The following is a 10,424-nucleotide window of genomic DNA, read 5'->3' on the forward strand; positions in this document are numbered from 1 at the left end:
GCACATTCAATCCTCTAACCTCATCAACTCGTCAATAATTGGATAATCGGAAAGCGTATGCAAACTTTGTGAGTATACTCGTATTCCCCCTTTTTTACTTTTATCACTTTTGGGGTGTAACATGTTTTATCTATCAACAAACTTACACATGAACATTTTGCTTAAACACACGAACATTCCTATAACATGCTTGTATACGTGATGGCTTGATGCTTTAAACTTGGATTAATCTTATGTGTCGAATTTATCATTAACTTCGTACGAGCCAAACCGTGACATATGTAGCGCTATAGGATTAACGACCCGCCTCTTTATCTTCGGTTATGTCATGAGCATATTGCGTTTCCTTGGTTTGATATGTTAGACACATACCATATTTAAATGTTCATCTTGAATCACATGCTTGCTATGAGGAATTGTTCAAACTTATCTATTGATATGTACGTATCAAACTTGTATACTCGCCTTTGCTTTTGCATTGAACTTTATTTTAACATGTTACAGGTGGATGTTGACGATGCATGGAATCTAGTAGGATGCTTAGATACACACTTAGAAAGAATCGTATTTGTATTGTATCATTTTATTATTCATGTTGTTGTACTTTGTTTCAAAACCTTGTACTTGATTCTTTAGAAATGAAATGAAACGATTATTTAAATACTTGTCACAATTATTAGCGTTATGATATCTCGAGCAATCTTCACACTTCGTCTCATCCCGATGTTTCCGCCATTGGTTGGGGTGTGGCATGTTGCAAGGATGTTTTCTCTGTTACGGACGACTCTTCAGCCGTTGAACTCGAATAGGATTCTGGAACAAGTCTGAATGGAAAGCAAACAGTTCAAGATGTTGAAGTTGTAAATGTTGGTGAGCTATCCTTTAATGTGAGAAGAACCCGGAAGAAGCTATCTAAGGTTAACAATTAGATGCTTATGAAAAACATGTCTTATGAGAGTTAAGTAGAAACCACTTATTTTGAAGACTCCCTGTGGTTTTTATTTATGTTTGTTAATTGTTGTTTTAACCTACTGTGGTTAAAAGTTTTGTATGTAATGGCTACAATTTGAAGCATCTAAACTGATGGATTTGGTACGTAATGTCTACAATTTGAAACATCAAAATTTGACCCTTTTTTGTTATATATTATTGTCATTATGCATTATTGTTGATATTCATGTATTGCACAAGGAGTAGGGGTTGTATATTATTGTTAGTAAATGAATGTAAATTTAATGAATTGGTTAGTGGGAAACTGTTAGGATCTGAGATACATTAACATCTGTTAGAGCCTAAGCACTGTTACAGACTCCTAACATCTGCTAGGGCCTAAGCACTATTAGGATCTGAGTTACATTAGCATTTGTTGAACAGACTTTGCTTCAACAGACCTTATCATCTGTTGATCATCATCTGTTAAAGATCCTCTGTCGAACTACATGATCTGTTGATCCACAGCAGTCCTTAGCTTCATCATCCTTTTGTCTTCATCAGCAGAGGTTCTCTTTGGCAGACCTTTGCTTCAACAGTCTTTGTGTTCGTCAGCAGAGGTTGTTTTCTTCAACAGACTTTGCTTCAACAGACTTTGTCTTCAACAGACCTTTGGGTTTGGCAGACTTTAGTGAAACAGATGTTGAGTCTATCCCTTTGGTAGGAGCAGACGTTCAAAAGACTGTTATTTGTAATCAGAGGTTGTAGAGTATTTTGTTAATTTTAAGTTTTAGATTTCTTTCCCATGAGCGATCAGAAAACATGATGCAACACATAACTTAGAAAACATGCTCTGAGCATTTATCTCACCGGTTGTGTTGTAGCATCTTTTAATAATAAGAAAACGTAATTCAAGTGAGCTTATGACAATTATCGGACATAAATTCGTTGCGCCTTGCTAATAGTTTCAGTTTTCGAACTGTTGGAAAGGAAGCTTTTACCGTTTTATACGATTCTAAATGTCGATCACCAACATGTTGTGATGTATCACGAAGATCTGATTAAAATATAATGAATGTACAGCAATAAGTTTTAGTTAATATAACTACGAAGATAAGCATACATGATTATAATTTAAATATTCAGAAGTTTGGAAAATATATAAGTTTCACACATCACCATCACATAACTTCATCTCACATATGATAGTACCAACAACCACAACTATTTGTAGATTTTCTTTAAGATCAGCTTGGCTTTGTTTGTAGAGTAAACAAATTTGCATTTCATATTTATGTGGATACGATTGGGCTTGGTGAACTTTTTGGGCCATTCACAAGCCACGCATCTAAATCTCTTGCCATGCTTCTCTGGTCGAAAGTTAACAACAATATCAACTCCATTCAGATTTTGAACTGTCATCTTCAATGACATGTCAATCCTTGATAACAATGCCACTTTCGCATTAAGACGCTTAAAATAAATATAAAATAACAATAATCAATAACAAATAAATAATGTATTTAAGAAAAGTAACAAATTTTTAATTGTAACAAACATTTAACAATTAAAGAATGAGGCATAAATTAATAAGAGAACAAACTTACAAATCGTTGCTGGTAGTCCTATACAAATTCTATGGGATATAAATCAGGATCAGCTTCATAACCTGAGATAGAAGCATCAAAATCTGCATCGTCGCCATCATCCGACGACTCATCGGATACAACATAATCACTATCAAAATCTTCGTCACTGGATTCTTCAACATCCAACCGATGATCCATATCTTCAACAATTGGAGCAACTTGTAATTTGGGTGAGGATGTATCACCTTTCAGACTGTCATCAGCTTTGGGCACGACAATCTCACATCCATTCAAATTAAAGACAGTAAGCTGAAAGATGTAATCCGCTACGTATCTTAAAACAAGTACAACTCCTATACGCAGACCCACGTAGTGTAAAATCTTGTCCCATCCATAAGTTATAATGTAACAATTGCGAAAAGGATCCGGTTGAATTAGTACATCAAAAGAGTCCCACAGATTCACATAAACCTTAAATGACTTTTTAAGTTTACCAGCTCCAATACTGATTTTAACCAAGTCCTTGGGTATTAGCTGAATAAAAAGATATAAACGTTATTATGAAATCAACAAAAGGTACAGTAAATTTTAAAGTATATCATTAATTAGTACAATAACATTTAATGTATTGGATTAAAATAGGAAAACTTACCAACACGTCCTTAGAAGCATCAGAAAAACTATGGGAGAATGAATCCATACATCCAAACTTCCTCTCAAATGATATTGAAATTTACTTTTCTGCAATTTTCTTTTATATTTGTGGTGATGGATTATTAACTTTTAACATTCGTAATTTAGGATTTTATCTTTCTTGTTAGATTGTTGTTGTTGTGGTGTGTCTAAGCTTATAGGTACCTTGGGACGATTGGATCCACCAAGTTCACAACTCCTTCAACCCGAACCAGGAGGCCCGACAACTTAACCTCTGTTTTAAAAAACAAACAGTAGCCTCACACGGGGCCGTGTCTCTCAGACACGCCCCCGTGCCTCCTTGTCGCTGAAACTTTTTCTTTCTGGACTTGCAACACAGGGGTCGTGCCCCCTTGACACTCCCCTGTGTCTTTCTTTTGTAAGTTTTCTGATAATGGCACTTTGCACACAGGGTCGTGCCTCTGAGACACGCCCCCGTGTCCAATGTCTGATTTTTGAAACAATTTGTTGTTTTTAACCCACATTTATACATTTATCTAATCTAACTGATTCTGGACACATTGAGGACAATGTGTAATTTAAATGGGGGGGGGGGAGCATGAATTTGTTTGTCCTAAAACAAGCCTTACACAAAACTCTAAATATTTTTCAATTTTTTCAATTTTTTTCTTGTTTATAGTTTAAGTTAGAAAACTAAGTTCTAAAAGATTTCAAGTTATTTTTTTTTATAAATTTACAGCAGATAGCGCCGTGATAAAAAGAACCATATAAGGAAAATTAATACAAAGGCATGGCAAATTTTTAAAATTTGATTGTATATACATTTTCACATTTTTACCCATTTCCCACAAAAATGTGAGTTTTGAGCCTTTACCGAGCATCAAATATCATATCCATACTAAATGCTCATTTTTCAGAACTTGACAAGACAATACATGCCCGGTCCTTACCGACTAATCCAACTAAGTACATGATTAAGGCATTAGGACCATAAACTCTTTTTCAACCTTATTTTCTATTTTATCTCCCCACAAAACTCCCCTTAATCAACCCTTTTGAGCATAAACCTTTCATTTCAAAACCCACAAAACACCATCACCCAAAAACCGTCTTTTATTTTTTTTACACTCCTTTATTTTAGTAAAATCGGTTCTTTTGAAAATATGCAAAATATTTGACTTTATTTAATTAAAAAAATCTCTAGTTGTTTGAAATAAATAAGCAAATTTATTGCTTATAAGCATTTAGTTAAAATACATAAAGTCACAAATAAACTTTAAAAAGAAACCGACATTTTGCACATTTAGCCATTCTTAGATAAATCTACCCTACCCTACCCTTAACCAAAACCCTACCATTTCTAAGTCATCTTCGGTAGAGTGTTGAGTGATGACTTGTGAGGTATGTGAATGTATATATAGCTAAATGAAATTTTAAAAGATATATTATGCCCAAAAATATTTATTTTTCTTAAAAATTTCTAAACAAATAATGCCGAATAAGATTGTAAATAAAATAAAAACAAGAATAAAAAGGACTTGGATTCTCGACACTCTACAAGTAAGACCCAAAAACTTCTTTTCTACCTATTCCATTTGGGTGTGTAAGCAATATTAAGGAGTTTTGCTTGATGATAAGCAAAGATTCAAGTGTGAGGGTATTTGACATGCACCAAATGCAACATATAAATTATATCAAATAAGGTATAAAAACAACCCTCTTTAGTACTAGTGTTGGAAAAAGTGCGTTTCTTTATATGTACAAAAGGAACAAATTAACGGCGAAAACCAGCATAAATACGGAAGAAGAAAAGTTGATACACTATACCGACCCTCAAAGCTTCACCCCAAGACCAACATGAACAGAACAGAAGCAAAGCATGGGGTCGTGCCTGCATAGCATGGGGTCGTGCCCCACTCAAGATTCCTTGAAGAAAAAGATAAACAGAAACAGATAAGGGACACAGGGTCGTGTCTCATGAACACGGGTCGTGGTCAACTCTTAGATTTTCAAATCTTGGATCGTACAGCAAGTACAAGGACCACGGGGCCGTGTCGTTGACACACTGGGCCGTGTGAGAATTTGGACTGACAAATGTATTAAATGAAGACAGGGAAGGAGAAGGACACGGGCCCGTGCCTACCAGGCACGGGGCCATGTGAACCGCCTGTTTCCAGCTATTAATAGAGGTGCTTGGTTCACTTGCAAATCATCCCTTGGCAAACCATTTCTCTCGCTTCCACCACCACAACACCATCATCTTCCAACACAATCGTTAGAGTTAGAGTGGGTAGTAGTCTCGGGATCCAAGATTGATAATATGAGCTTTCATCAAACTATGGCCATGCTTGGCTAATCTCTTACATCAATTGGTGAAGACAAAATCTTTTATGTATTACTTTTGATTTTCAACATTTGGTCATTTTTTAATTGGGTATGTATTAATGACTTTAATAAATAGTTTTTTATATTCAAAATGAATTTTATTCTATCATCTCTTCATGTTTCGTTGATTCATTCATTCATTCATTCGTGTCTTTACGGTCTATATAAAGCGCGTTAACTGCCTGGAAGGGGGTTAGAAGGGTTCTTTGGGTAAAATTCTTGCCTCGTTCAGTGTATAGATCCTGCGAGGACTTGATTCAAGCTTATTAGGGCTTCCTTTGAGGCAGATAGCATCAAAGCGGGGGAAGTAAGAACCGCTTGAATCTCTTATAAATAAACTACTATTAAAACTTTAAACTGGCCTTGCGGGACTGTATCCCTGCTGACTCAGACCAATATGGTCGAGGGTAGCTTTGCCTCCATAATAGAGATATGCCACATTGTGCATTAATAACTTACTTAATTACCTTTCAATATTCCGGCCTTGCGGGACTATATCACTGCTGACTCAGACCAGTATGGCTGAGGGTAGCGTTGCCTCCAAAAGAGGGACATACCACTATAACTAAGATAATCTTTTAGAAAACCCAAAGTGCGGAAATCATCAAAGGATACATAAAAGATGAGTCAGAACCAAGTGATTCTTTCTAGTTTATTTGTTTCTTTTATTATTTTAGTTTCTTTCTTTATTTTTACTTGTTTAAAATCCTTTTCTCAAAATTTGGGTCAATTAGACGTTGACGATAAACCGTTATTAAAAGCTCTTGTATCCTTGGACGACCTCGGTATCTTACCATCACTATACTACGCCAACGATGGGTGCACTTGCCCTAGCGTGTTGTAGAGAGTGATAGTGTTATATCGTGTTTTATAAATATAAAGCTTGATAAAAGAGTAAAAAGTACTTAAAAATATAGTGAAAATCCGTACACACTCGACACGTACCAATAATATTGTTCATTATCATCTTAGATTAGTTTGTGTAATTTTTGCACACCATATGGATTTATTATGAAATCTGATAATGTTATATTATATAGAAAAATTATTAGAATATAATTTTATCAAAATAAAATTTTACAAATATTGTCTCTAATTATTTTAGAGAATATATATGACATGGAATGTTTATAACAAATTTCATGACTTTTGGTAGATTATCTACAATAACAGTACTAGTTAAAATATAAAACAAATTAAGTCTTTTACAAATTTAATTATATTGTATAAAAATACAAGATAAATAGAAATTCTTGATGTAAAAATTTATTGGATGAATTTTATTAATTAGTATCTGTTAATAGGAAAACAGAATGAATAGTTCCAGCACCCTCCTGGCAACTATTCATTTGTTAATGTTGTGGTGATGAGTGCTAATTGGACCTTCTAGAGGTGGTTGCCTCATCACCAAACCCATAACCACGTGGTGTTGATGAGAATATCATCTCATTAACAAACCTGTTCTTCTATTTCTCTCACCACGCCACCAACATCCCATGACCACCGCCCCTCTCAGATCAAAACGGTTATTTCCGCAGCCACCATCTCAGATCAAAACAGAGATTTCCATGGGCATTGGTTCCATTCTATCTATGGCCGTTCAATGAAACCCCAAAGCGGTGGCGTTAGAGTTGCTTCGCGACCCGGCCGCTGGAATGCGACAGCGCAAGTTATTGTCAGAGTTCAGGTGCGTTTTTCTGCCTCTTTATTTTCCATCTTAGCTGTTCAAATTTCCTATTTGGTTGTTTCCCCGCGGAACAGAGGTGATTGAGAGCGGCTGGGGGTGGATAAGGGTTTTATAACTTTTGGTAGATCTATAGATGATCGAGAAGGGTTTCGACAACGACTTTTTATTACAGTGTTACGGTGATTGTAGTGTTCGTGGGTGTTGAGCTGAGGATGGCTGATGCGTCGGCTTCTGCAATTGTTGATTGAGGTTTAATTTCTTCTATCAAAGAGTCGGTAGCGGGTGGTGATGAGAGTTTTTGGTTCATTCTTATACGCAAGTTAGGTTTTTAAATTTCTTTAGTTTTGGTGGTATTTAAGTTAAGTCTTCTTACAATTTGAATTCTAACCGCTGTTGCATAACTAACTTAATTTTTAGGATATTCTGACTAAAAATGTCCTAAGCTCTTACCTACTGAAGAAAGATCAGACATTAATCCTCATTTGTGAAAAAAACTTCATGGATCTTATTATTATTGCAGCTCCTAGATATGATCAACTGTGAATTAGTTGAGTTTGAAGACCATATATGCTAGATTTGTAATGTTTCTACTAAATTGGATCAGTCTCAATTTCTCAACTCACTTTTGGCATATCACATATATAAAACTTTATATGTCCCAACTCCTTGCAACAACTCAAATCATAATTACTTATCCAGTTCAACGTTAATCTGATTTTAGTTACATATTGGGGTGACATGAGCTCTTCAATAATGATGGCCAAACTTGCTTTATTTTTGTTTAACCCTTTATATTGGGCAATAAAAAGATGGAGTTAAAGTATAGGGGCACTTTTTTTTTTTTACCAAAGTTATAGTTTAAACATAAGATAATTAGTTTCACTGTCAACTAAGTTAGTGTTGTTAATCACGTTGGATTGGCGTGTTGACGAGTTAAATCGTTGAACCCAAAGACAACCGATATTTATTTGGTTTATTTATTTTCTATATGTTGTGTGGATATATTCTGGATCTTGTATTTTTTCAGATTTAAATTTATAATTATTAATCCAAAACGGATAGCGTGACTTTGGGAGTCCTTTATGACAACAAGTAGCACATAGGCTGCAAAGGCTGGTGGTGGTTCTTGAATCTACTTGCAACACACTAAGGTTATGTCTGAACTAAGCACATCATAATCACTGTATAATGTATCTCAAGTCATTAAGTCATCTATGTAGCATTATCATGTTAATAACACTCGCTTTCATATGTGAGAAGTTACAAGTTTATTGTTTGATTGTAGTTATGTCATCAAAAATTATATGGGCATGCATCGACGCCTTGAAGACGCTTCAAGAGTGGTTAGAAGTTGTCGCCAGCTAACCGTTGGAAAAGCTCCGTCCATCAATCCTCCGAATTCCAGTACGATCCGCTAAATTAGGTGTTATTTCGTTGAAGGACCGTTCAAAAATTGTGATTCTCAACTCAAGGTTTCAACTTGGGCGTCTGTTTCTTAAGGGTGGATGCATAACAAGGTTGGAGTTAGTAACAATTTAGAAGTTATTGTATTTGTAGCTATTTAGAAGTTATGTATTTGTAACAATTTCATTTAATAGATTTGTACAATATATTAATTTTACGAGTGTATACCGCCATGAATCACAGCGAACCGAATCCCTGCTAATCTCAGGCACAACGTGCCGGGTTGAAAGCACTAGTTTGTCTAAAATTAAAACATTTAAATATATATATATATATATATATATATATATATATAATTAATTTTGGGTTATTGTTATAATTCATGTTTATTTGTTTATTTCTACATATATAGATTTACTTGATGATTTATTAATAATTTAACTAGACTTAGCTAATACAATAATAATATATAAATAATGATATAATTAATTTTATGTTATTAACACAAGTTGTCACATTTACTTATCTTTATTCACAAATATTAATTTATTTATCATGTTGGAATTAACTTTTGTGTTATTGTTATAATTCACATTTACTTATCCAACCTTGACAACTCTGAGACCTACTATGGCAACTACTTGCTATATCTTAGTGATGGTAAAGGACTTTCTATCCTACATATCGGTTCCTCTAAATTATTTTCCACAAACAAAACTTTATTTTTTTCTAACATCCTTCATATTCCTGAAATCAAGAAAAATCTTCTCTCTGTTCAACAATTTTATTTAAATTATCACGTAGGGGGCCGCTAGAATGAGAACCACCTCGAGTTGTAAGAACCGCGAGAACTACTTGATCCGGGGCGAGGTGGACCAATTTTTTCTTTCAAAAACGTAGATGCATGTATTATAAACACATTCGTAAAAAAAATTTTTTAAAAAAATTGTCATGCGTGTAGTTTTTTACACCACAAGTTTGTGGTTTACGAGTTCCGTAAATTTACGGAACTCGTAAACCACAAGCTTGTGGTGTAAAAAACTACACGCACGGCTCGCCCCGTACAGTGTGGTTCTCACGGTTCTTACAACTCGAAGTGGTTCTCATTCTAGCAGTCCCCTTATCACGTATTCTTTGAATTTCACTCTTCTTATTTTATTCTGAACGAGTCAACTCGTACCATTCTTCTCACCAGTCCTAGTGAACACAGTGTCTACTCTATATGACTTCCTCAACTTAAATTTATTCAAAAGACTGCGTTCTCCACTATTCGTGCTTCTTCAGACATATAGCATATAAGAATTGGCCACCCTCATTCTCACCTATTCCACTTTTGGCTCTCCAATTTCAACTTTCCGTTACTACAAATACATCTTCCGTTTTGTGTACTCCTTGCCACTTTGGAAAATCATCAAAACTATCTTTGCCCAATGCTACGTTCGCGAGTTCCAATTTTCTTGAACTCATTTATGGTCATCATTATTTCCTGCGTGGAGCCCTATTGCTATGATATCTTTTATGGTCATCATTATTTCCTTTTCTGTGTGCTCATTACTCTCGATACATGTGGATTTTTACTTTAGAACAAAATATGATGTCTTCTCCGCATTCAAAAACTTTCTCACATGCGTGAACGCCACTTCAACACCAAAAAAACTAAAATGTGTTCAAAATCACAATGGAAGCTAATTTTGCCCCCTGGCCTCATTTTTCAAAACTCTTGGTATTGTTCACCAACTATCATGCCCTCACACAAGTGAACAACATGGAATTAT

General features: G+C 34.9%; 1 long non-coding RNA gene across 1 annotated transcript; it reads left to right on the plus strand.

Moving 5' to 3' along the window:
• The first annotated feature begins 8,273 nt into the window (after window positions 1-8,273).
• On the plus strand, window positions 8,274-8,874 carry LOC110916967. The gene is made up of 2 exons (XR_002580169.2): window positions 8,274-8,396; window positions 8,531-8,874. It is a non-coding gene; the product is annotated as an uncharacterized LOC110916967 (long non-coding RNA).
• Window positions 8,875-10,424: the final 1,550 nt, after the last annotated feature.

The sequence above is a fragment of the Helianthus annuus genome, chromosome 16 (genome assembly GCF_002127325.2).
Source record: "Helianthus annuus cultivar XRQ/B chromosome 16, HanXRQr2.0-SUNRISE, whole genome shotgun sequence".
NCBI lineage: Eukaryota > Viridiplantae > Streptophyta > Magnoliopsida > Asterales > Asteraceae > Helianthus > Helianthus annuus.